Genomic DNA, 27,914 nt, shown 5'->3' with positions numbered 1-27,914 from the left:
CCTTTCTCTGTTCTCCTCCTTGAATGAAAATTCACATGTGGGGCTTGTGAGGCCTCCATCTCTTACTTCTGTCCCTGGCTTCATGCAGTCAGAAGCATCCATCACTTCTGGGAGTTTACCTGCTGCTGTCTCTCTCAGATGGGAGAAGGGGGTCCCTGTGCATCTTCAAAATTAACAATTTGATCTTCTCCTGAGACGGTCTTCCCTTTGAAGAGCTGTTCATTCTCAGGCTTTTAGGAAGGGAGAAAATTGTTTTAATGACCTGTTATTAGAAATATCCACTATCATCAGACTTATTTTCATCTTTCAAATCCCTTTCAATTTCATGGGAAGAAGTGACAGTAACATCCTCTGGGGAACGAGAACAACATGGAGAAGGAGCTGGCCTGGGCTGACTTCTCCTGCCAACCATATTCAATTTTGCCAGGGTTATTTTTGCCTTTGGCAATCTTCTTCCTCCCTAATTGCAGGGCCATATGGTGTTTTGTGGTTCCCACCCCCCACTCCCCGCAAAGCACACACACACATGCGCGCACGCGCGCGCACACACACACACACACACACACAGTAGTTGGCACTTCCCTTCCATTCAGTTTCTGTCTTCTGTTGCACAAATTACCTGCCGTGGTGCTCGGGTTCAGCAGACTCAGTCTTAGATGCCTTGCGGCTTCCAAATCCTAAAAATAGGAGCCGAGGCTTCCTGCAGATGACTCTGTAGTGAACAGGAGTAAAGACAGTGGGTGAGAGATCGTGAAGCAAGATTGACTTTTGGAGGCAGCAGACATGGATTCAAATCCTAGCACACATCAATCTCAGTAACAGTGAACATTTGCTGAGGGCTTACTGTCTGCCTGTGTTCCCAGCCCTGTGAATCATGCTAGTTCTCAAAACCCTGAAGCTCTTGCTCAGTCACACGGATGAGGTCAGTTTCCAGCTGCGGTCTTTCCAGATCTACACTCTAAAATACTGTCTCAAGTGTCTTCTTTTTCTAATGACTTATTTATTTGCTATCTATCTGTTTGTTTATTTATTGCTTTATCGTTTTATATGCATTGGTGTTTTGCTTGTGCGTATGTCAGTGTGAGGCTGTTGGATCCCTTGGAGTTACAGGAGTTACAGACAGTTATGAGTTGCCATCTGGATGCTGGGACTTGAAGTGGGGTTGTCTAGAAGAGCAGTCAGTGGTCTTAACTGCTGAGCAATTGCTCCAGCCCTATCTTAAGTGTCTTAAGTGTGTGTACATGTGTATGTGGTGTGTGCACGCATGTGGAAGTCACATCAGTTCTAGGTGTTTGCTCAGTTGCCCTCCACCTTATTTTTTATCATCTATTTATTCATTTGTGTATGTGAATGGGTGTGTGCAGGTCACCGTATATGTATGGAAGTCAGAGGACAGCATGCAAGTGTTGGAGTTGCCAGGCTTCAGTGATCTCAAGCTTTGTCTGTGTCTAGAGAACCTCTTCCAAGCTGGTGACCGGCCACAAATGTTCTTCATAGTCAAAGTATTGAATTTGTAAAAACAATGCAAGCATCATGGGCAATCAATTGTCATTGCAGGCAGGGTTGGGTTGGATGGACCTAATACTTGACATGATGTTATAAAAATTTTCAAGTCTCATTTTCAGTGATCTATCTTAAGTGATAATTACATCAGGAAATGGTCAGAACCTCATGGAAAAGTGTTGTAGGGGTTTCTGTTTTACCTGGTTCCCACAGTTGTTAAGTCCCAAAGAAATCACACAGAGGTCTACATTAACTATAAACTGATTGGCCCATTAGCTCAGGCTTCTTATTAACTCTTGTAACTTATATTAGCCCATTATTCTTGTCTATGCTAGCGACATGGCTTGGTACCTTTTTTCAGCAGCGTAGTTACATCTTGCTTCTTCTGTGGCGGGCTCGCAACTGCAGAAAGAGCTTCCTTCTTCCCAGAATACTCCTGTTCTCATTGACCCACCTCTACTTCCTGTCTGGTTGTCCCACCTATACTCCCTGCCTGGCTACTGGTCAATCAGCATTTATTTAAAATATAGTTGACAGAATACAGACCATGGTCCCACATCAGAAAAGTCCTTGTTCAAGGGCTCTGATTGTATTTTGATAGAGCTGCCTTAAGAGCTGCCCTTGAGGAAACTTTTGGTCTTGTTATAGGGACACATGTCCCTTTCTATGAGCTTTTCTGAGTCTTGCGTATTATATTCTTAGGCTCTTTGAATCCTGCAGCATGGTTTTGACAGACTGATGTTGTGATGATAGGAATTTTTAGTAAGTGGATATTTAATGGCATTTTGGAATTGTATTTTGGAATTTGCTAATATTTTATAATAGTAGAATCCCTGAAAAAGTATTGTAGTATGCTATCAAACTGGATTCCAGCAATGAAAAGAATGGATGAAAGTCTGATATTTAAGCATACTTGGAGAAAAGTTTTTATTAATGTACTGCTTCCTCCTTGAACATGGATCACTTTGCTTGTAAACATGGCATGCGATATTGCCCACGTGAAGCCCCTGGGGCCAGTGGCCATTGACGTCAACTCATTTTATCACTGTTTCTTCAAGACCCGGCACAGGGTCTCTACCCAGCTAGGTACTCAATAAATTGTGAGCGGAACTAGGTCTACTAGTTTTCAAGAACTGCAAAACCAGTCACAAAATAGATATGATGTCTTTTGCGTGCCAGAAACTGGTGTAGGCGCTTTCAGAGGGGACTCCAACTCCCAGCCTCAGTTCACCTTTCCATGGGAGGAGACACACAGCCAGGAGGACGATGAATAGTTTTTGTGCCACCACACAGGAAGTTTACAGGCATGTAGAGACATTAGGCGGGGCGGGGAGCAGTCCTGCTGAACCATAGACACCATTGTGGTACCATAGAGGGGGGACAGACCAATGAAAAACTCATACATGAGTGTTCATAGCAGAACATTACTCACTGTAAGCAGAAGGTATAAGCAACCTAAATGACCATCAGCTAATTGATGTATATAGTAAACTGTAGTATGTGTAGGCGAGAGAATACCACTTACTCCTGAAAAGTGCTGAAGGGCATGCTGCAGGGTAGACACATCTGGAAAACGTACTGTGTGGAAAATGCCGAGCACAGAGAACCATCTTTTTTGTCATTCAGTTGATGTGAAAGAGATAGATTATACAAAGCTAAGTTAGGTAAATCTAGGAGCTGGAGGAAGAGGGGAACATGGAATGGATTCTTAGCAGGTTTGCTGATGACATGGGCACAAACAGGTTAAGTGATGGCTGGGCACCGTTGTCCATATCTTGTCACAGGATCATACATTTGAAACAGTTTAGCTTTTTATTTTTGGTTATGTTTTTTTGTTTGTTTGTTTGTTTGTCTTTGTTTTAGCCACAGTTACGAGAGGAGTCTGTTCTCGGCCTATTTCTTACAAGCTGGGGTCAGTCTGTATTGTAGAAAATTATATACTCCAGGCAGACATGAGTTAGCCCCAGTGTTTATGAATGGCAAAATGACACCGGTACAGTGACCACGTCTCCCCGTGGAGAGAGAGCGTAGAAATGGGAACTGATATTTGTAGGGTGTCTGATCCCTGCCAGCCCCCACGCGGAGAGCTTAGCTGGGTTATCAAATTTAAATGGCCCGGCAGCCCTTGCAGTGAGTGGCGCTCTCTTCGTGTTGCAGAATTAGTAATTGAGATGCAGGTGGCCCTGAAGCCTGTCCAGTGTCCTGTGGAGACTTAGTGTTCATGAGCGCCAGGTCCATTGGCTAGTCTACACCGAGGGAACTGCTGCGCGTCTTGAACTTAGCAGAGAGATGGATTGTGCAGTGTTAGGTGGATCTGTATCTGTTGACTTGGAGTAAAAGAAAAGCAAAGCAAAAACAAGGGACTTCTGTCCACTTGATGTGAAGCCGGTGTTCCATTCTTTCAGGGGCTTCAGTTTTTCATTGATATAGATGATGGCATTGGAACACAGATTAAATAAGCACCTTTTTTGTTAACCTGCTATCTTCCTTTTGCCTTTTGTGTATATGTGTGTAAGTGTATTCATGTATGTGTCATGATACATACGTGGAAGTCAGAGATCATTCCTCGCTCCCAATGTGTTTGAATGAGGGTCTCTAGTTATTCAGCACTGTGCATGCCAGATGAGCTGCTCTGCAAGGTTTGGGGATTCTCTGTCTCCACCACACATCTTGCCATAGAAACAGCAAGATTACGGATGGAAACTACCACAGTGCGATCTATGTTTACCTCTCTGCTGTGATAAACACCGTGACCAAAAGCAACCTGGGAAGAAATTGATTCCTTTCATCTTATAGCTCCAGGAAAGTCAGGCAGGAACTTGAGGCAGGAACCTGTGCAGAGACTATCAAGAACGCTGCTTTCTGGCTTGCTCTCCATGACTTGGTCTGAGTGTTGTTATAACCCAGGGCCACCTACCTAGCACCATTTCCAGTAAGCTGGGCCCTCACACATCAGTCATTCATCAAGAAAATTCCGCGCACACATTCCTACAGACCAATCTGATGGGAGCAAATCTCCCTTGAGGTGCCCATACTTCCCAGGTGACTCTAGTTTATGTCAAGTTGACTGAAGCTAACCAGACCATGGGCTCTGGGGATTCTGACTCAGGTCCTCACAATTGCATGGTGAGAACAAGAGCTTTGCTTACTGAGCCGTCTCCCTAGAACTTATTGTCTTAAAATCTCTGTATTGTTTCAGCTGAGCCCCACCCCCAAATTATACTATAAAAGATGTCACTGTAGGGATTGATAGCCCCCATTTTCTGTGAGGCTCCCAGTTGGCACTTGGAACTCTCTGAAATATATTTAACTTTGAGAGTCAAACTGGGTGTGTAGATGTGAGGCCCCACCATGTCCTTGTGGTGGCATCCTATGCTCAGGAAAGAGAAAAAGCTGGAACTGAGACCTGGGCTTCTGCTTCTTACAAAGGTAGCGAAAAACCTGTGACTTTTTCTCTGAAGTTTCTGCTCAAGAGCATTAGTTTTAAATGATGATTTAAGAAGCCTGAATAGTCACCTGATGAAGAGAATACACAGAATGTGAGCATCCTGGAATAGAGTGACTCTTCGGAATACTTTAAAGCCCACCTTTTTTGTTTGTTTTCTTTTGTTTTATGCATGCATTATAGGTCTCAAATCCAGACCTTGAAATCTTTTTTTTTTTTTTCTGGATCCTACTTGCTGGTGGCATTTGAAGGTCTCAGAACTTAATGTTGACGTTTGGTGGTAAAGCAAGAGCTGTGGGTTTGATGGCTGTTTACATTTTTAACCTTTCGAAGAGTGTAGGAATATTGAATCACCAATTAATCCACACTGCCCCTTGCAGGAATGCCTCCGTCAGAGTACTGGAAGAGCTGGGATCCTGTGGAAGGTCGCCTGGAGACTCCCTCATATTATTCTCATCCCTTTGAAGGGATAAGAAGGAAGGTCAAGCGTGCTAACTGTCTGGGCATAGCGGAGAACTGCTTCTCAGTTGATGACCAGCTCTAGTATGTACAGGGTGTTGTTGGAGTGATTTGGAGGAAATTTCCATAGAGAGGAGAGTTCATTATCAGATTCTTGTTTTCATACTGTTATGGTAGCAGCTGCAGCACCTGCGAGCTAAGTTACATGCTGGTACAGCGGTCTGGACAGCTTGGTAGCCTAGTTACCACATAGTGTTTGTTGCTAGGCCAAGTGAAGCTTTTGCTACAGGTGTGCTCATGGGACCCATCTCCCCGACGTGGTTACATTTCAGATGAATTACATACAGGAAGTAGTCATTCCAGTGATGCCCCATTTGTTTTATAAGCAAGTACTTTAATTGAGCAGCCACGTTTGGCAAAAAAAAGGGGGGGGGGCAAGAGAAACAACACATTTACAGTAAAATGGGGGGGGGGGGAGAAAAGAAAATGAAACACTTAGATAATCCCCCTAACAGTAGAGTGCAATGGCAAACATCACCCATCCACAGTAGATCAGTGAGACATCAAAAATCAAGGTACAAGTGTTGACTCTAAGAGAAGTTTTTAAAGAACTAATTATATAGATCAAAAGCCTCTTTCTTGTTTTTGCAAGGATCGGGAAGCCCTCCGCTGAACATCACATTTTCTAAGTTCTTTGAACTCCTTTTGGCTGAGATTTGGTGGCATTACTCTAATTCCCAGGATGGTAAGCCATGAGGATGGGCTTGTGGGATGTCGTGATCCGGTAAATCCTTACACGGCATGCCAGTGAATGTCCGCCACCGAGCCCGAGGTTCTAATTAGGCCCATTCTGCAGGTGGAGAATTGACAGGCGGTTGTTTCATCCTTTTGTTTCTTTCCACACACTTTTACAGTGCAGGGGCTCTCGATAACTGTAATTGGAGCACCGTGCGATACGATCTGAGAAGTTAATTCATTTACTCCAGACAGGAGCACGCTGGAAGTGCTGATGCCCTTCAGTTTCACTTTCTCTGAAGCTAAGTTCAAGGTCTACATAAGTCATCCTTCTAAGCGGCGTATTTGGATTTCTCAGATCACTCTGTTTTGGTGAGAACAGAATGGTTGAGCATCGTGAGCTGATCTTAGTTCCATGGGTCTAGGAGGCGTGTGGCATGAGCATGGTAGAGCAGCATTTCTCTGCAGGTTATCCACGCACTGGGGGCAGCGTGGTTTCTTTAAAGAGGAGAAAGGACAGTAGAAAACCCACTGAGAACTGATGTGGTCTCTAAGAACTGTGTTGAATAGATGATGGTATCTTGCCTTGGGTTTGACCCAAGAAGATGTTCAAAGATGAAGGGACTTTGCCTTCAGGGAAGATGCCAGTGAGCTAGAGAGATGTCCCTCGTAGCAGTGTGTGCGTTTGACTCTAAGAAGTTCTGAGCGGGTATTTAGAGAGAACTAGAGGGTGGAGGTCAGTGAGGGACAGTTTCAGGCATGGAGCACCTGTGGACCTCAAGCACTGAGGCGCTGCTTTGCTATGGCAGATGTGAGGCTGCACCTCCACGACCTGTGGCTTGAAGGGCATCATTTGCAGATTATTAATGAGCCGTGCTGGGAGATTTGCCAGTTTTTGTCCTATGTTTTCCTGGATCTCTGCCCGAGTCTGTGGGTGAGATACAATTTCTAAAGGGAGCTGTATGATGCTGAGAGAGGGTGAGAAGGTGGGTGACCACAAGAACTCCTGTCTGGCTGCCGTTTCAGACTTCCACCTGCGGTGACCTGCAGAGCCTCTTGTTATGCAGTGAGGTCTACACACTGGATTCTGTCCACTGTCTTCAGACTCAGTAGGGCAGCAGGGTACGGTGGGCTGACCTCAGGCTGGGCAACATGTGGGCATTGTTTTTACACCCCCAATATTTGCTTGGTCCTGGGCAAGCTATGGTGCTCATCTCTGCTGCAGGAATCCAGTGATGCCCTGAGACTCCTGTGCGTCTGCTTTAGGAATTTGTCAGAAGACCCACTTCCCCCCACCCCACATACCTATTGCTGTGCTGTAGGGAAAAGGAAAGTGATCACGCTGGAGGTGAGTGTTTAAGTCCTGTGAAGTGCCAGGTCCTAAGTAAGAGGAACCTTTGGTTCTCTCGCAGTCAGAAATTCTCTTTTTCTCTGCCTCTCCCTCTTCTTCTCTCCCTCTCCAACTTTGTGAGACAAGCTGGCCCCAGCTATGTACTGAACATTAACTTGAGGTCTGTGATGCCCACGGCTCTCACATCAGGGCTTTTTTGGTAGCGGGGTAAATAACAGGTCGCCCTGGACATCTATAATGTCAGTGCCCATGACTCTGCAGTAGGAGAATGTGCACTTGTTTTCTTGAGTGATGCAAAAATATAAACGTGTATTAAGTTCTTGAGAATGATTTCCAGATCATCCCAATGGTGAGAATTGTGCATTTGAGTGCTGACTTACACAACAGTTTCCAAGCATGTAGGACAAAGAAAACCACTTAAAACCAAAATTCCTCCTGAAGGGCTCCCAGCTTTGTACATTATCTAATATTCTGTAACACAAGATGCTCATGCTGACGTGTGTGGAACAGAGACTGTGGGGAAGTACCACTCAGCTGCTGGGCACAGCAGTGGGTCATTTCCAATGGGTAACAACACCTTCTCTGCCTGGCCTTTAATCTTGTGTGTCCCCCTCTCCCCATCACTTCTCTTCTCCAGTTCACTACTCTTCCCTTATTTCCTGACCTCACTAATGTTTTTAAGGTTTCCTGATTTTTATTTTTATTTTGTCAGCTGAGTGGCTGCACATGAATCCACTGATACTTGAATTATCATCTGCAGCCCCACAGCCCTGCAGTCACTGTCCCACTGGCCACTTGGGCCAATGCCTGGCAGGGCTTCCAGCTCCCAGCTTTGCCACAGCTTAAATTAAGTCTCTATTGTTCTATTTATCAATAAAACTCAGTCGTCAGAGGCTGGGGTGAAAATCTGCTAGCCCAGAGAGGTTGAACAGCAACTAGCTGACTTTGATTTTTGGTCAAGATACTTAAAGAGGCACGTCTCTTGACCAGAGCCAAAAGGAAAGCTCAAACTCTAGTCCCCATCCTTTCCTTTCTGTATGGCATCTCTGTCCAAATTCCTGGCTTCTCTAAGGCTAATTCCAGTCAGCTGGTCCCTGGATCCACCCCCTGATTCAAGGTAGACTTTAGACAGTTTGGAATGTAGCCGTGTGATCAAAAATTCCACAACAGTTGTCCACAGTAAATGATCCTCATAGTAAATCTAAAAAGTGACCTCCTAGACTGTCACAGTGGTCTGATCCAGAGCACACCCTCATTTGGCTTCCCTGGCATAGGAATTGAGTGTTAAGTACATTGAGCTCAGTAGTTATTCTGCACCGTTCAACAGCTTAAATGACCTGTGTGAATATCAAGCATCTTCAGAACATGTGTATTTTACTGATTGATCTTGCCAGCCAAGATAATGTGCACATAAGTCATCTCAATGGTGTGTGTGTGTGTGTGTGTGTGTGTGTGTGTGTGTGTGTGTGTGTGTGTGTGTTGCAGGGCAGGGCGGGGCAGGGGCGATCCTACCACATGCTGAAGGAATACAAAGATGCTGCGGAAACCCAGAGTAATGGGTACTTAGATCAGCCTGAAGCCAAACGAACACATAGGAGTTCTGCCCAGGCAAGGGTTGGTGGCCTGAGTATTTTCTGGTGGAGGCTTAACAGGTGCAAGGTTTCCATGCACAGGCAGTGATGGTCCATTCCACACTCAGGCCTCTTCCCTTCCTTAGAGCATTTATCTGGGAGGGCTTATAGGGCCCTCAAAGGGCCCTGCTTGAGATCCTAACAGATTTGAAAGGGAAGATAGACCATGAGCAGATCCTGGGAAAACGTCCAGGAACTCTATAGAATGTGTAGCTGTTGCCATTCAGAGTCTTTGGAGCCCCTAGGGGATTTGGGGCAGGTAAATGATGGGGTCCCATTTGTGTTGGCAGTTGTCTGCTGGGCAGCTGGGAGGGAAACCTCATTCCTGCTGAGAACATAGGTACAGCTTAACTTTCTGTGGTGAAAACATAAAAACAGGAGTCAGTTCTTAAAGCAGTGTTCATGTGATGATACAAATAAGCGTCCTATGGAGTGTGTAACGGTAGAACTCAATCCTGCCCTGCTGGCGTTTCCTAAGGCTGCACCAAAGAACCCCAGTGCATGGAGCACTCTGTGGAGAAAGAATTGAATAGATGCCAAATCATTTACTTTTCCTGGAAATCCTTGATTAATAATATTAAAAAAAAATTTTTTTTTGAGAAATCCTTTTTTAGGTTTCAAACCTGGGACAAATGGTTGAGGTGCCTATTTAAGATATCAAAGTAGACCTGGCTACCAGAATCTCTCAGCATCCCTCAGTCCCTACCTGTTACAGGGTATGGCCAGCATACCCTGTTTCCTACCCTAAACTTCTCCAGCCCAGAGGCTGGGTTGCCGTTCTCCTAGAAACAGCTGCCCTTCCCTATATAAACCAACCATTTTGGTTACCTGGCCCTTTCATCTCTCTCTTGGGCCTCCTGGCTGCTGTACCTAGACTCTCCTCTCTCCCTTCTCACTTCCTCTCCTCCTCTTCTCACAGCTCAGGGCCTTGCCTACTCTGGACTCTCCCAGATGTCTCTGACTATGCTTTCCCATATATTTATAATAAACTGTCTCCTCTATCGTACCATGAAGCAGTCTATGTCCTTTCCTTTTTTTTTTTTTTAAATTGGTTTTGGCTTTTCGAGACAGGTTTTCTCTCTGTATACCTGACTGTCCTGGAACTCACTCTGTAGACCAGGCTGGCCTTGAACTCATGGAGATCTGCCTGCTTCTGCCTCCCTGAGTGCTGGAATTCAAGGCATGAATTACCACTGTCTGGTTGTTCTTTCCTTTTTGTTGCTTTTTTCTTTCAGCCTTGCGCTGAGTCAAGTTCTTTACAGACTTTGCACATCTTTATTAGTAATAACACTCACGGTTTTATGCTACTCTCTGGGGTTTACTGTACTTGGTAAGAGCCACTGGGAGAGTGAACGAGGGAAAGAAATTTCTCTTTGGGCTCTTCCCTTGTGATTCTATTCTCTTACTGCTACCTTAATGTTGTACCAGTGGTTGGGTACACATTGCTGTCCTAAGCTTGTGGAGGTCTAAAGAAGAATAACTAAAATAATGGAGGAATGTATCTCTGATACGTTAAGTCCCATTAAACTAAGAGATAAGATTAATGTCCAGTGTAAGTCTTTAAAAATAGTTAACACTTTGGTTTATATATCAACAGAGAAATGGTCGTTCATTTGTAAAAATTAGCTTTCTATTAGTCTGTAATGACTTTCCATTATATTGTAATCCAAGACTCAGTGCCTAAAATCCTTACCTTTAATTACTTACTAACTTATGGTAAAGAGCATAGCCCTGTCATAATCTAAAAGCCACCTCATACAGAGCTAAATCATTTAGAAATCAAGTATGCACACTTACATTAAAACAGTGAATTTCCATCGTTCATGAATATTCATTGTACTATGTATTTACTCAGTAAGTAATGTCGTCCCCAAGTCGATATTTTCTGAAATCTGTATTTCACAAACTAATGGCATGCCCGCATAGGTATTTAAATATTTATTAAATCAGTTCTATACATCTGTTGCACTGGTTCCAAAGCCGTGGCTATTGGGATTCAAAAGCAACATTGCTTTCTAGCCTCCTTCCCACAAGTGTCTGGAAGGCCAGTTGTTAAAGCAGGCTGCTGGTCAGTTGCTCTGCCCTGATGTGGCTGTTGGGTCAGGACTGTATTGCCCCTGAATAAAGACTTTTGTTGTTAAAATCTAATATCTATTGGGTGTAATCTCTAATAAAGTAGAAGGTGTGAGTATCTTGATTTGTTATGTTAATAAAGTGCTAAAGGACCCATTTGGGGAAAGTCTCATCTTGGTGGTGTTAGGGTGTCCCATATCTGGGTTTTCCTGGTGGTTTTTATGCTCATCCGCATTGAGAATGTGAATGGTGTCACAGTAGAATGCTAGTCACCAAGGTCACTGAAGTGTTTTCCAGAATGGACTTGGTAGCAATAGGGTTTGGGAAACAATGTTGGTACTCTCAACAACTTTGATTTTTACTAAGGTTCCCTGGGCACAGAAGACAGACCTGGCTACAGAAAATCACACATCTTAAAATGTTATTTGTTATGGGTCATGCCAGAGAGTGCATGTAGAGGTCAGAGGGCAGCTGCGCAGTTGGTTCTTGCTCTCTCCACCCTCTCACCGGTTCTGGGGATCCAGGTCATGTTTTCAGGTTTGTAGAGCTTGCCAATCCCTCATAGGTCTTTGTTATTTTGTTTCCCTTTTTTTTTTTTTTTTTTTTTTTTTTTTTTTTTTTTTTTTTTGGTTTTTTGAGACAGGGTTTCTCTGTGGTTTTGGAGCCTGTCCTGGAACTAGCTCTTGTAGACCAGGCTGGTCTCGAACTCACAGAGATCCGCCTGCCTCTGCCTCCCAAGTGCTGGGATTAAAGGCGTGCGCCACCACCGCCCGGCTTGTTTCACATTTTTAAAGATGTGTCTCACTATGTATCCCTCCCTGGTTAACTTGGTACTCACTACGTAAATTAGCCTGGCCTCAAACTCATAGGGATCCGTCTGTCCTTGTCTCCCAATTACTGAGACTAAAGCCATGTGCCTACGTGCTCGGACACTTCACACAGCATTTAATAAGCATACTCGCTATATTGAAAATAGCTACATAATTGTGATTTATGTGCCCTTATAACCGACTCCTTTTGTATCTGGGCTTCTGCCACCCAGAATTCCCTACCCTGCTCTCCCTTACAGCAAGTGAACATTATTCTATAATTTGGGGGTTGTTTATTGTTCTCCGTCTACTAGAATATAGACTCTAGTATGGCAGAGTTTTATTTATTGGTTTTATTTATCTCTTTTTGTTGCATGCAGCATATTAAATCAGGCACACAGTATTTAATAAACGTTTACTAAAGGCAGAACATTGATTCTTATATTTTATTTCGTGAATATAACCTAATACCTTATGGTACTGCCGGCTCAGATTTGGCTAATAAGCTACCCACTTGGGATTCCAAGATCTCACTGGAATTCCTCCTAATTCCAACCTCTCTTAACCACTTCTTTTTGGAACAGTGGTAAAACAGCCTAAGAGCTAATTCTCTTGAGAAGTTATCTAAGTCCCTCTGAACTTTTATTTCTGGGGGGGGGGGGGGAAGGAACCGCTCCTGTTTGTTTTGCTCTGCTAGTTCCTGAGGATGACATGGGGCAGACACAACCTGGATCCTTCTAGTGTGAATATTGTGATGAGTGAGGACGAGAACGGCTCTCCAGATACACTGACTAATTATAGATTATAAAGGTACTAGGAAAGACAAAGGAGTGGCCAGCAAAGGACCATGGGAGAGACGTTTTTAGAGATGGTCAGGGAAGGCCTTGGAGAGGCGTGGCCATTTTTAAGTGAAATCTGGACCATACCTTCTTGCTATTTTTAAGTCTCTAACCGGATGGATTACGGTTTTCAACCCGCAGTGAGAGATTAACATCAGCAGCATCTCTAATATAAGGCATGTGTATGTGGTCTCCTTTCTCCAGTGTGGCAGTGTTCTTTCTGCGCCTTCTCATGTTGGAGCCTTCCATCTTAACTGTGAACACTTTGCACAAGCAGTGAGTAAGCTTGCAGTTTGAGGCGTGAAAGCAATGCTGGTATGAATGCCTTTCCTTCTCTTCAGTTTTGTGGGTGGAAGATCTGTTCTCGCTGAGATCTTAGTAACCTCAGCCCACAACACAAGAGGCTTCAGTCTACAGGTTTCATCTCTACCTGTGGTGAGGCACTACACCATGGAGACAGGCCTGTGTCACAGAGACTGTTTACCTCCTGGTGGTCTGGAAGAGCAGAAGAGCTCATAAGAAGGTGAACTTGGAGCAGAATGAAGCTGTCTGAAGCAGGTCAAGCTAAGATAGAGATGCTTGTGTTTTGCCCCCAGGCACCCCCAGCCTGGCCTTCTCCCATGGTTCTACACTTGCCTATTTATGCCTTGAATATATCAATAGTTTAAACTGTTCATTAGGTCAGAGCTCCAGCATCTCGTTGCCTCTGGAAATGCCCTCTTAACTGCTAGAGATATGCTTCACTAATCCCCTACCCTTTTCTTTCCTTTGGGGTGTATGTGTGTTTGTGTGTTTGTGTGTATGCTGGCATAAAGTACACGTGCACCTGTCCAAGTGTATGAGCAAAGCCCAGAGACTGCCATCCAGCACCTTTCTCAATTATTTTCTACCTTACATACTGAGTCAGAGTCTCTCACTTGAAGCCGGAGCCTGCCACTTTGGCCAATCTAGGTAACAAGCTTGACCCAGAGATGTCTCGTCTGCCATTCTCAAACTCTGGGGTTGCGTGTGGATCACTATATCTGCCCAGCATTGATGGATGGGTGTTGAAGGGCAGGTATAACACAGGAATATGAGGAGTTGGATAGAGAGAGGCTGTGACTTGGAATAAAGGGTTCAGGAACTCTTTACCTCGAAGATGGCTGTCTTAGTCAGGTTTCTGTTGCTGTGAAGACACACCAAGAAAGCATCTTAATTGGGGTGGCTTGCTTACAGTTTCAGAACTACAGTCCTTCATCTTCATTAAGAGTATATCGGCATGCAGGCAGATGTGGTGCTGGAGTGAAAGGAAGTCAACTGACACACTGGGCAGTATCCTGAGCACGAAAACTCCTAAAGCCTGCCCCCACAGTGACACACTTCCTCCAACTAAGCCACACCTCCCTTAGGAGATTATGGGGGCCAATTACATTCAGACTACCACAGTAACATTTGAGTTAAACTCGGTGGACATTTGGCAACAACCTTAAGGCTGTTTTTTGGAACACCATCTGAAGGCTGGTAAGATGACCCGGCTATCAGAGGCACTTGCTGTGCAAGCCTGAAGGCCTGCATTTGATCTCCAGAAACCAGGTAAAGGTGGAAAGAAAAAACTGACACCACAGAAGTTGCCCTCTGACATCCACATGTGCATACACACACACCTGTGCATACACACATTATAATAGAGTTTGAAACGCTGGCCGTCTGATAGAAGAATGTGGAGGTGAGGCCTTTGAGGGAGGATGCCTCCAGGAGTTCTGTAGGCGTAAGGAGGCCACTGAGAAGGGAAGCCCTGTGGTGTTGTTACACTTACGCATAAACTTCAGAATCAGCAAAGTGTGTGTTTAGATCTCAGCATGCCAGCCATTTAAAGGTGGCAAGCAAGTAAGGCATTCCTTTCCCCCGTCATAGGTGTGAGCTCTGGGCTCATGACTGATGAGGTTTCATGGAGAAAGGATGTCAAGTAGCAGCTGAAGCAAATTTGATGGTGGCAGCAGTAATAACAGTAGTTGAACACCTGTTATCATCATCACCACCACCACCATCATCATCATCATTGTAATGCTTTTACTAAGACCCAGAGCAAGAAATTACTTTTGAAAAAAAAAAAAAAGAAATTACTTTTGATTATTTCACTGTTCCAAGTCCTCAGGCTGCTGTAAAGATGTTGCAAGTGTGTTCGCCCTCACTTTACTCGGTTGGGACACTTGAGCCTAGGGGTAGTGGAGAGTGAAAGAGTTGTGCGAAGGAGTGAGGCTTTGTCCCTGCAACCGTTGGTGTGGTGATCAGATTGGGCAGTGTTGCTCACAAGAAAGCATGCATCAGTGAACACAGCTTCTGGCCGAGGATTACAGGGCGTGATCTGTTTGTATGGTGGTGGCTGGGACCTTTGGTGGCCAGCTGGGATTGTTAAAGGGGCTTTCCCTCTGGACCTCCCTGGAGCATCTCCATTTTTTTCATGAACTCAAAGAGAGAAAGGAAGGAATCAGCGCTTTTACTAAAACTGTGTGGGCCCTCTTTGCCATTGCTGTTTTCCCATGTCTCACTTCCTCCTTTGCGTCACTCGTGGTGTCCTTAAGTGGCCAGCATTTAGGAAACTGCAGCTTTGCTTCCACAGCTCGCTTCCTGCTTTACCTTCATAAAACAATGAAGGAAACCTTGCTCTTGACAACATTAGCTAAAGCGACCTAGTTGAGAGTTGCTCCCTTCAGTTTCTCATCCTTCTTTTCCGAAATAACTTGAGTTACGTGTTGAATTAGAAAGAGACTTTCAGGATACCCGAACTCCCCTTACCAAGCTCTCTGTGCTGTTTTAGCTTGCTGGTTTGTCAGGACATACCCACGGAACTCCACCAGTGGCTTGTGGATTTAGTAAAGACAAGGTGGGTTTCTCTGACGATGATCAGTCGCTGCTAGGTAAACAGGTTAGGCTAGGAACCGAGGAGAGCGGCCTCTAAGGGCTCCTGGGTCATTTATTACCTCCCCTGGCTGCCCCCACTGACAGAGAGCTAATGGCAGTCAGCCCCTGCTACCAGATGAAGGAAGTAAGATTGCTCTCCCCTCTCTCTGCCCTTGACCAGCAGCTGCTGTTGACAGGCATGAAGAATTAGATGAAAACCAGTAATGAGAGCCAATCAGCTTCCTGTGATAGGACAGTCAGTTCATATATAGGGAGCAAACAATGTATTCTGTAATTTTTTTTTCTTTTCAAAAATAAGTTTATTTGTATTTCACAGCAAATCCTTCATTTTTAATGATCAATATACAAATTTCTTGTCTCCAATAAAGAGCTCTTGATTTGATCATTGATTGGATCTTAGCTAACTAATTCACTTTAAGACCAGTTTCCGAAAATGGCAAGGGTGTATTTTGCATTTGTGGGGGGTGTAATGAGACTCTTGTAGGTTTAAAATGATGTTACCATTCTGGAAAGCAACATGCTTACCTGATGTTGTGGGTGGGAACAGACTTGTATGAAAACAGCCAGTTAAAATCTGTCAAATAGTTTTTTATCCTTATGTAATTATTCAAAGCAACTTGTAATAGTTGACATGGTTATTTTTTAAATTTGGCCACTCAATTTTCTCTTATTGTCTTTGCTATCTTATGCCCTTATGCTACAAAGTCTCCACATAAGCAGCCCGCTTCACTTAATGTAGGCTTTGTTCCTAGCCAATCCCCTTTGTTCTTCCAGCAGGTTGCCACTCTCACTGCACAGCGCGCCCTTTTGTTGACTTGACATCGAAATGTGTGCTTTATGGGAGCTAAAATAAAACTCCCATGTTCTTCAGTATTTGACTGTATGGCTGAGAAGACTTCGGGAATTATCATGACTATGTGTAGTTATTAAAAGACCAGAAGCTTTGCTCTTTTTTTAAAAAAAAAAAAAAGAAAGAAACTTTTATTGATTCTTTGTGGATTTCACATCTGCATTCAAATCCCACTTATCTCCTCGACCCCTCGATTCCACTCTCTGCCCTTGCAACCTCCCAAAATCAAAATCAAACTTAAAAGAAAAAACAAATAAAGGAAACAAGTGTGTGTGTGTGTGTGTGTGTGTGTGTGTGTGTGTGTGTGTGTGTAAGAGAGAGAGGGAGAATCTTGTCATGGAAGCTGTAGTGTGTCACACATTGAGTCACACAGTCCTAGGCAGCAGTGCAGGCCTGGATGTCTCCATGGTCCTAGGTGGCAGCACAGGCCACTCTTATTGGCATGGCCTCTGTGGCAGTATGGCCCATGGACACCAGCCTGACCTCAGGCTGTGTCCCAGACTTCAGGTATCAGCATAGCCTTCAGTAGTCTCAGCAGTCACAGACATCAGCACAGACCTGGTTGTGGGAAGGCAACAGACCCAGACATGGCCCTTGGCGACAGTCCAGGCCTGGATATCACCTTGGACTCGGGTGACTCGAAGGCTGTTCACATCAGCCTGGGGAACTTTGTTCTTATATCCATCTGGAATTGTTCTCAGAATTGCACGATCTTAGTACTAAACATTGTTATCTGTCTTTGAATCCACTATGTCATTTATTAAAGAGATAAGTATTACATCCATCCAGGAAAAGGAGTCAGCCATGTGAAGAGTAATATGGTTGATGTGGGATTGGGAGTATCGGGTTTTTCCAATGTAGGCATTATGTGCAAACAGATTGGCATATTCTTGTGAATCAATACCAGTGCTGGTGCTGAATGACGAATGGTTCACTAAAGTGATGCTGTTTACACAGTATGTTGACTGTATGATTTGTTATCTACAGATAACCCAAGGAGCTGTAGTTAAGGTTACGTGCATTGTGTGTGAAAGGCGTTGAAAAATGTTGATTAAAGGTGGAAACCTTTGTTAAGGCAGGAACCTTCCTTGGAGCGTGAACTGAGGTATCATGTGAAGAAAGCCCGTGTTCTGTGTTAGTATAGCAAATGATCAATAGCTGGGTCTTTATTGCTTTCTTATGTGGTGCTGCAGTCAGACGCAGGCCTTGCTGCACGTGCAGCAAGCTGTCTGCCCCTGAGCTACAATGTCTACCCCACCTGTGCCACAACCATCACTAGATTCTTCTTCCTTTGTTGTTTTCCTTTAACTGCAGAGTCTGTCACAGTGATGACAGTGATGTTCCATTGTTACCACTGATATTTCACAAGTGCATGTTCTGACCCAACGAAGCATTTTACATGATTGTCTTTATCATCCTTCCACACAAGGAATATGTTGTTATTATAATAATGATTTTCATTTTAGAGATAAAGGAACTGGCCGTCATTGCTCAGTTTATAAAATAGAACTGAGGTTTAAACTTATAAAGCCTGATTTTAGGTTTTGCAATGTCTCTACACAAATTCTGAAAGAGATCAAGATCTCTGAGGCATTTAGGAAAATTATATAAAGTGGACATTGATTTCTGAACTCAGACTTAAAAGTGAGAGCAGCAACTAGGTTTTACTTGCATGTTTATCTTCAAGGGTAAGACACACATTCATGCATTTTTATCTGTTTTGAATTAGGGTCACACTAAGTATTTAAGATTTAAGCTGCCTTCAAGCTGGAATTTCTCCTGCTTTAGCTTAAGTGCTGGAGTTACAAGCATGTTTCACATGCCCAGCTAACATTTATTTATATATTAACAGCCTGATTGGTGTGCAGTATACGGACTGTAAACTCACCCTGTGGAGCGTACCATTCATTGGTTTGCAGCACATTCTCAGAACTGTGCAACTGTTGCAGCCACTTAATTGCAGAATATTTCCATTATCCCCAAAGAAAACTATGTGCTCATTAGCAGTCACTTCTGAGCCTTTTTTTTTTTCTTTTAAGCTAAGAAAACAAGCTTCCTAATCTTAGAATCATTACTCATTCACTCTGTATTGGGCATGCAAAGTCACCTAATTTGTGGAAATTTGATATTCTTAATCATTGTTTTTCATTAAAATAATCTTTTCTTAACAACAAGCTTTTGAAAATTGTCCAGTTGAATGTGTTGGGGATGAATCCATTCTGTTCTGTACAGTGTGTAATGATTTCAGAGAAAATAAAGTGTCGTCTGCCATAAAGGATAAAATCAGCTCCAGTCCCCCATTAGCACAGACAGCCTTTCCCACTCGGATGTGGCATTGCTCACGTCCTGAGTGCCTCCCAGATAGAATATGCCAGAGGGTGATTTTGATAAGGGTGAAGATTCCCTATTTCCTGTGTGTTTCTGCTGCTCTCTGGGATGAATCAGTGACAGCTGGAGACCTTTGCTGTCCTGTGTTTAAGGCACGCAGGCTCTCTGCCTTGAGCTGTGATAACGTTCTCTCGTGCACAAAGGGGAAGAGTGACTCGTGCTCGCGGCCCTTTGTACTGGACTTGGCTACTGAGTAGTGTCTGGGCTCTTCACCTAGCTTCTCCGAGCCGGAGCTCATGTGACAGGATGCCGCACACCTTGCGGTCAGGATCCTGGGAATCCTGAGAATGCCATACCAGCTTTCTTGTCATCCAGCTTAGCCCGGCCCACCTCATTTCTGTTTGATGACATGGAGTCTTTGGGGTCTATACCCAGGAGCGGCATAGCTGAGGCATACAGAATTGCAAAATGCCTTAATTTGAATTGTAATATAAATATCTGTTTTCCAATAGTCCTAGGCGACCCCTGTGAAAGGGTGAGTCGAGCTACCCCACCGGGGTCGTGACCCACAGTTGAGAATGTCTGCTCTGGGAGATGATTAGAATGGCTTAGGACCGTATTGGTTACTCCTGGTGGAATTAATGTCATTCAAGAGCTGCCGTTTTCCTCCCTGACCTCTGCGTCCCTGTGAGTCTCCAATCCAGACAGAACCTGCACTGGGAGAAGTATAGGCTTGTTTAGCTTTAGCCTCCTGGTCTCTGGCATTGTATTATAGCAGCTCCAGTTCCGACAGAGCTACAAATTAGGTTAAGGAGATGGTCTCCATTTGATATACACAGATATCTATGGTGGCCATCTCATTGTGTAACAAGGGAATTCAAGCCTTGGGCTCCAGATTAGATAAACTGGCTTTATTTGTATTGTATTTATTTTTGGTTGGTATTTATGACAAAACGAAACTGATTCCCCACTTAATGAAATGCTAAACATTTCCTCTTGTTAGAAAACTGTTAAGAAATAGAGTTTACGGATGATTACTTGAAGTGGGAAGATCCACTCCCCGTGGGTGGTGCCATTGTCTAGAGTGGGATCCTGCACTGGATGTAAAGGAGAATAGACTGAGCACAGGCATGCATCCGCCTCTCTGCTCCCTGACGGTGAATGCAATGTGAACAGCTATTTAGCTCCCCTTGCTTTGGAGTTCCTGACCATGATAGATTGTATCAGTTCCTTTTGTTAGGGCATTTTACCACAGTGCAGGCAAATGAGCCAAGACAGGGAGCAGAGGCTTAACAAACGCACAGGTCTCAAACACCACCTACTACTGCCAGGGTGCTGAGGGTTTCTGTCTCTCTTCTCCCTGGTCACTTCGTGATGCCCCTGTGTAGTCTGTTCCCACCACCCACGCCCTCTGTGTCAGTCTGTCTGTCTCATGGTAGCTTTGCCTTTTATAGACCATCTTGTAAGTGGTGTTATATACCACATGTACCCTTCTAGGTCTGACTTTTTCCCAAAGCATAATATGGTTGAGATTCACCTACACTTTTGGGCATTGTGGCATTGCAGTGGCACACCACAGTTTGTCCAGTTGATCATTGAGGTCCTTTCCAGTTCGAGGTGATTCCTTAAACATTTGTATTCTTTTTTGTTTGCTTTTATAAACCTGCATTTCCCTTCTCTGGAAGAAATTCATTAGATTATTGGAGTGTACGGTACATTCATGTGTAACTTTTTAACAAGTTGTTGTATTAAAACTTTTGAAAACCATTTTGATTTAAGGGCAAATGTTGAGTAGCACTGCTGGTCTCCAGAGCTATAAAAGAAAGTACTGGAAGAGGTTGGTAATGGAGCAACCGGGGTCAGGGGCAATGCACACGTCTCTGCTCTGTCTCCATTAGCTAGAGAATGAACAGCAGAAGTCTGGCCTTGTTGTCTGATACCTGGAAGTCTTAAGAAATACAAGAAGTTATGTTACAAGATAAAATGGTTTCTGTATATAGCATGTTCAACCGTCCTAAACAGTGAAAATGACAGTAATCTGTAGTGAGCTGCGTGGTGTCACACCTGATGGAGATGTATAATCAACTCCTGAGATGGCTAAGGCCTGACCTATGCTATGATCACACAATGATTATCAGCTGCCTGCATATGCGTGAACCTATGGGCAGTGCCCACCTGGCAGTTCAGGGTTGGCAGCCCATGCCTACTTAAGGGCTGGGAGAGGTTTGCCCGGAGAGAGAGGGTAGAGAGAGGGAAAGAGAGAAGGAGAAGGAGAAAGATTATTGTGAATAAAGTCCTGAAAACTGCTGCAAGAAGAGCTCCAAGTGTTGCGTTTTTCCTTGCGGGTTGAGGGTGGACGCGACAGTAATCTTTTTGGCGTCTTGGTAGATTTTGATAAACAAGACTTGAAGTAATGTAACAGCAAATGATAACCATTGCTGTTCAGTTTAAATGTGATGATCGTGGTCCAGTTATCAGGGTCTCTTCTGCTGCCTGAGCTGCGGATTACAGAGGGACAACTTGAAAAGGGCTTTCCATCCAGTGTCCTCTCTTTAGCCCTGGTGAATAGAATGTGCTGGCAAAGAAGGTCACTTTCTGATTTCCTCATCGAGGGTCACTGAAGCTAGATATACTAAAAGTTTATGGACCATAAAATGTGCATAAGAAGCAAATAGCCACTCAATATTTGCTAGGAGAACTCTGGAGCCATTGCTAATTCATACTGAGACATTCAGTAGGACAGTGCTCAGATTAAGTTATGATCTGGTGGTGGAAAGCGTTGGAAGTTTAAATTCTAACCTATTGGCCCTTTAAAAACAATTAAGAGGGCTTTAATGATTAACATTAACACGTTGAGTTTTAAAAATAAAATCAGGTGGAAAAAAAAGTATCACCTTCTCTGTAACTTTATTCAAAGTATGCTCTTCTTCAGAGCTGAAATCATGTTATTGACCTTGGTGTTAACCTTTCATCACATGGCAAGCCTTAGAACGCACTGTTAGTGTAGCCGACTGGAGCCTGTAATTCTTCTGTATGTTTTTGTAGTGAATAAATTAAGATTGATGATGTTTGAGTTGTATCCGAGAGTCAGGTCTTAACAGATTTAAGTAATCATCTTACTCAGTTTATGAGATGTGGAAATAAATAAATGCCCACCGACACAGTTCAGGATATGAGGGTATTTACTGAAAGGAGACCGATTCATCTCTCCCATTTCTGCAGCCATCCACTTGAAGCGTCCAGTGTTAAGAGTGGAGTATTCTTCCAACTGGTTATCTGCTAGAATATAAGCTGACAAAGCACAGGCTCTCGCTCTCTGTTCTTGGGTAAAATGATGCCATAATCATTTATTATTCTGAGACTTGTTTATGTCACGTCAGTGCACGTTGCTAGCACCCCTTCCGGCAACTGCCTGCAGTCCAGCCCTTCTTGCCGTTTGCAGTGCTTTGCTAAAGCTCCTCCTGGGGACAGACCCACCAAGCTCAGCCCCGGCTTTTCCCTGTGTGGGGCTGCTTTCCTTTCTCCCTTATTTTATTCCGTGTAATTTGTTGCAATCCATGCTACACAAATACATTTTTTAAAAAAATTTTATTATCCCCAAAAACACAGCCAATAAGGACCAAATCGAATTTTTAGAATAAAAACACAGACTTTGACTAAGTTTTCAAATAGCCGTTCGAGATGTCTTGCTGTTTAATATAAGTATGCTTCTTGTTATTTTGAGAGCTTGAAGTCTTTGGGGGACTGTATTAAACACAGTGTAAAAACCAGCCACTCAGATCCCCTTGCCGGTAGAGGTATACTGGCTAGTCTGCTGGCTGTTAGCAGCGGTTCTTCACACGGAGAGTAAGCAATATTGAATTCAGGTGCACAGCCTCAGTAATCAGCCCCACTGTGTGTGGTGTCTGCGCGCGCACGATTGTGCGCACGCTCCTGCGTGTTTGTGTATAGTTGTGTGTGCATGTGATAGATAGCCCAGGGTGCACTTTGCAGCAGCTTTTCTATTTTTTCTCCACCTCATTTTTGACCAGGGAGCTCACGGATTGGCTTAACTGGCTGGCCAGCCAGCTCCAAGGAGTGTTCTGTGGTTGTGCTCCGCTCCCCATCTTATCCTGGCTTTTCTGTGGATGTTAGGGATCAGAACCCAGGTCCTTGTATGTGCACGGCAAGCACTGTGTTCTCTGAGCCATTTCCCAGGCCCAGAAATCACTTTCAACGGGCACATGTGGGTAGAGCTTGCATGTCAGGCAGCACCAAAATGAAGCATTTTCCACACCGGCAGAAGTTCCGTTAGTCAGACAAGGCTAGTTTAGAATGAGAGATGATGTAAACCGTTGTCATTTAAATCACTTTAAATGACTTAAATCATTTAATCTCGCCCACCTTTCATATCGCTGTGGATGGGTTCTTTCCCCCATCTGAATCTCAGAATTCTTCACCAATAAGATGACTATTATATTAATCCTACTTCTGTGGTTTCTTATGCAAATTAAATAAATTGTTGATTAAATGCCTGGTGCCTTTCTAAAACAAACGCCTAGAAGCTGGAAGCCATTGTTTCCCCAGGGTTAGATGGTCTCCTTTTCTCGAAGAGGGGAAACACTGTGTTTATGAGCTAAAGCTGATAACTGGAAGATATTGCTGACCTGGTTTCCAGCTCGACAAACAGAAGGTACCATTTTGGGCTGCAGATAATCGGAGTTTGTTAGCCTGGTGTATTTTTATGTGTCTTTCTAACATGATCGAATTTGTTTTCCTTCTCTTCTTTCAGGAAGTAACCCTTCTGGCTTTGTTAGAAGCATGGTTTGTAATAATTGTACCCACCCCAGATGGCTCCAGAAATCCCTTTGAAATGCCATCTGTCAGGCGTGTGTCCAGCCAGCAGCCTGTCATTCTGTTACAAGAAAAGAGGAGGCGGGGCCCCTCCCTGTGGCCTTTTCCCCCAGCATCCTCTCTGAATGGATCCTGGGAAGTTGGCCCAGACCCAGAGTGGGTTGCTCAGAGCATCCCTGGGAGTAGCCCTCTTGGTAGCCTATAGTGAGGACAGGTTTCGTCTGGGTAATAAGCTTTGTGCGCTCAAGGGGTGGAGACTCACCCGCCTTCCCACGTCCTCCCCACGGATCAAAAGCTGCTTGAAGCAGATTTGTTTTCTTGGGAAGACAGTCTCTAGTAGCTTCACTTTTCCTGTAAAATATAATGTTTGAAATTCCTTATTATTTCTAATCCTTTCAGGAAATGAAGACCCAGGGGTGACGGTTGTCTTTAAAGTAAACCTGGTAAATTGGATGTGATTACATGTAAAAAAGAATCGGCAACTATGAGCCAGAGCAGGCAAAGGGGAAAACAGCACTCTCTAGTCTAGGAAGCCTTTTCAGACTCGGGGCATCTTTTGTTTGGTTTATTTTCTCCTCGTCTTCTTCTGAATGGACTGGGTTGATGGACTGTGAGGATGGAAACGGAGTATGAGTGTGCCGTGAAAAGAGACATAGGGTGGATCCTCTCAGCGTGTCCAGAGATTCTATTTGTGCTCTGCACTGAGATTTCCGGGGTGACGTTGGCTGTTGTGTCTGACCAGGGTGATGTTGGCTGTTGTGTCTGACCAGGGTGACGTTGGTTGTTGTATCTTACCAGGGTGATGTTGGCTGTTGTGTTTTACCAGGGTGACGTTGGCTGTTGCATCTTACCAGGGTGACGTTGGCTGTTGTGTCTTACCAGGGTGATGTTGGCTGTTGCGTCTTACCAGAGTGACGTTGGCTGGTGTGTCTGACCAGGGTGACGTTGGTTGTTGTATCTTACCAGGGTGACGTTGGCTGTTGCATCTTACCAGGGTGACGTTGGCTGTTGTGTCTTACCAGGGTGATGTTGGCAGTTGCGTCTTACCAGGGTGATGTTGGCTGTTGCATCTTACAAGCTGCCGACTAAACAAGTTTTGCTCTTGGCTTCAGGACCTCACCCTCCTTTGCTTCTTCCTTCCAGACTCCTGTGCAGCTATCTTCCAGAATCTTCCTCCAATTCCTAGTGTAGATAGTGGAAGGTTTTATAGTCCAGCCAGTGCTTCTTGGCTTCTTTTCCTCTACACTCTACTCAGATTTTCTTTTTCAGTATTTTGCCTTCAAATGCTCCTGACTTGCTGATAACTGATAACTAATTTCTCAATCTCCACTTGACCTTCAGATTTACAAGGTCACTGTTCCTCCGAGTCTCTGCACCAAAGTGTCCAATCTCAAATTGAATGTGACCAGGGTAAACTTTCTGGCCCTCCCTCTTGCAACAGTTTCTTCTGTGATTCCATGATTTCAACTTTTATAAATGGCGTCGTCAATTTGTCTGTGTTACACTCTTTTTTTTTAAAAAAAAAAAAAAGTCTACATTGTTCTCTCTTACATAACATGTTGAGTTCACCAGCAAGTTACTCTATGTTTATACTTAAAATGCAGGCAGAATAGTTCTAAGCTTCCTGCCAAGAGAGAGGATATTTAAAACAGAGACACTTGTGGTACTAGACTGTTGAAACAGTGGGCTTCCCCAAACTGAATTTGAACATGATGGACATGATCCCATATTGACGGGAATTGCTTAGCTACACATACCTCTCACTCTCCATGTAACCCTAAACCTCATGGGAGCACCCTGAAGATAGATCTGGGGCTCATCAGACGTCTTTACTTGTTCTCTTCCCAGTGGGCTACACTGGTCTGCCATCTTTCTCTGCTTTTCTTGATGACTTGTCTCTTCTGTTAGCATATGGAGAATGGCTAATCAAACTAGCTTGTTGGGCCTTCTCAGACCCGGTTTTGACCCTGAGAATTCCAACAGTAGTATGATGGGATGAGTTTATTTGCACACACACACACACCCCATCTCATTTCTATGTATATTGATGGTTTGCCTGCATGTGTCTGGAGGTCAGAAGAGGGCGTCTGTTGGTCCCCTGGGACTGGAGTTAGAGCCAATTATGAGCCATGACCATGTAGGTGCCTCCTTCCTCCACTTTCCAGCATGGCGCTAAGATACATTCTTTTTACCCAAAATTATACTCTATGCTTGTCTACTTACATACATATTTTCTGTCTCACAGTAAAATGGTCAGTTTTCTTATGAACTTTGCCTCATTTACCAATCCTTTCTCTGTGCTTTTATCATTACTTGGCATGCATTGGGACCTCAGGAAATGCTTATTAAATAATTGAGACAAGCAATGGTATCATATACGTGCATACATATTCTATAATTGCAATTTGCTATAGTGGCATTGGAAATAGAAGGCTCTATAAACTCATTTCATTCTAACAACATAAAAACAATCCCCACTAACAATTACTGACCACAGGTATTCTCTCCGAAGACTTGCTCAGCAAGCCTGTGGTGTAAGTACCATTGTTAACCCTGTCTTGCAAAGAGGACACCGTTAAGTAGTAGAAACTAAGGACCATGCCCGAGACGGTGGGTAGAGAACCACACCATGAACTTGTCCTTCCCATCCAGCCTCTACTCTCCTGTGCTAGATGTTGATCATGGTTTTCTCCAGTATTAACCGTGCGCTGGTGTCTGGTGATTGATTGTTTGACCTTTCTGGGGATGGAGTAGGCTAAGCAAGCATTACCAATAATCCTTAACTTGTGATAACTGGGAGAGAAATTTAAAGACCCACACTCTCCCTTTATCCACTCAGTACCAGAAGGGGAAACCAACCAGCAAAGAACACAGGAATTGAGTTCTGGGTGGCACCAATAGCCTCTTTGCCCAAAGCAATGTCGTGGGTGTGAGAAACCACCATTCTGTGAAAAATTCTGATGCTATCTTATGAGACATTTGGATTTGAGATTTTTAAATTTGAAGAAATGGTTTCAACCTGAGCAGAGTATGCAGTAATTCTTGAGGGGTTTGACCTGAGGACGCCACAGCTACACAGAACATGCGTGTGGACGCTGCTTTATGCAGGGACAGGATCAGACGCAGGCGGCTGCACTGAGGGTTTCAGAACTGCTCACATACAATTGATTCTTTCATTGCTTAACAATTGTAAGGAGAGAGTTCTGGCAAGAAGACAAACCCTGATTATTACCCCGGATAATGATAAATCACCAACCACCGAGGATGATGCCTTGTGACCTCCACTCAGAGTCTCATCCCCTAGCTCTATGCGAGGGTTACATAGAATCAGAGAACTTATTGTATTGGTCTGGTTTTGTTTCTCATAACATAATCGCTGGTTCCCAGGACATACTGTGTGATTGCATCTTACTGTTTTCTCCTTTGGTGTGGATGTGAACCACGTTCTCTTGTTGTTCTCCTCTTGGCTTGACACTGTGCTGAAGTGTGATGGATAGTTTTACAGGTCAGAGCCCTGGGAGAATGTCTTAAATGCTCTCTGTGGCCCGTGTCATTTCCTAAGAGAAATGGATACATTGATTAGCCGTTGAGAGCGTGAACAGATTCATTCAAGGGGAGTTTCCCTTTCGTCCCCAGAGTCCTTTATCTGTCCTCGGAGCTCATGGGTGTCCACTTTTTATTGAGCATATATAATTACCTGGAGAGAAGCAGCATTTTAATCCCTGGGAGATGTCCAAGCAGAGATTGAGAAGTCACATTTCTACAGGGCTATGCCTATGCAACGGGTGTCATTTTCTGCAAAGGCTTATTACACGGGAATTTGCTAGATGCATTGTGAACAAGGACTTCAAGACCCAAGATAACAATACAAACCCTTTAGGCTCTGGACTTAGGGTAGATAACTTTGTAGTATTTATTGTAGTCCTAAAAGCTGATAATTATGAACAGTGTCTGTGTGCCATTGGATTCAATTTTTCATTTGCTTGCTACATTTAAAAATAAATGCTGACAGTGTCTCTGCCTTACCTGTTTCCCCTTTCCCCTGTTGGAGGGAAGAAGGGAGGGATTGGGAATGCTGTTCCATGAGAACGTTGCTTTTCCTGGGCCCCTCTTTGAGTTCTAGGCAGAGCAGCTTACTGAGCAGGTTTGTCTAATTG

The 27,914-nt window shown here is 44.1% G+C and overlaps 1 protein-coding gene across 23 annotated transcripts in view; it reads left to right on the top strand.

Annotated features, from left to right (window-relative positions):
- The window catches only part of Magi1 (membrane associated guanylate kinase, WW and PDZ domain containing 1), a 602,777-nt gene that overhangs the window by 437,075 nt on the left and 137,788 nt on the right, over positions 1-27,914 (top strand). The gene's annotated exons all lie outside the window — the stretch shown is intronic.

Source organism: Alexandromys fortis, unplaced genomic scaffold (genome assembly GCF_014885135.2).
Source record: "Alexandromys fortis isolate MF-2015 unplaced genomic scaffold, M_Fortis_MF-2015_v1.1 scaffold_111, whole genome shotgun sequence".
NCBI lineage: Eukaryota > Metazoa > Chordata > Mammalia > Rodentia > Cricetidae > Alexandromys > Alexandromys fortis.
This window is presented reverse-complemented; position numbering and strand designations above follow the sequence as displayed.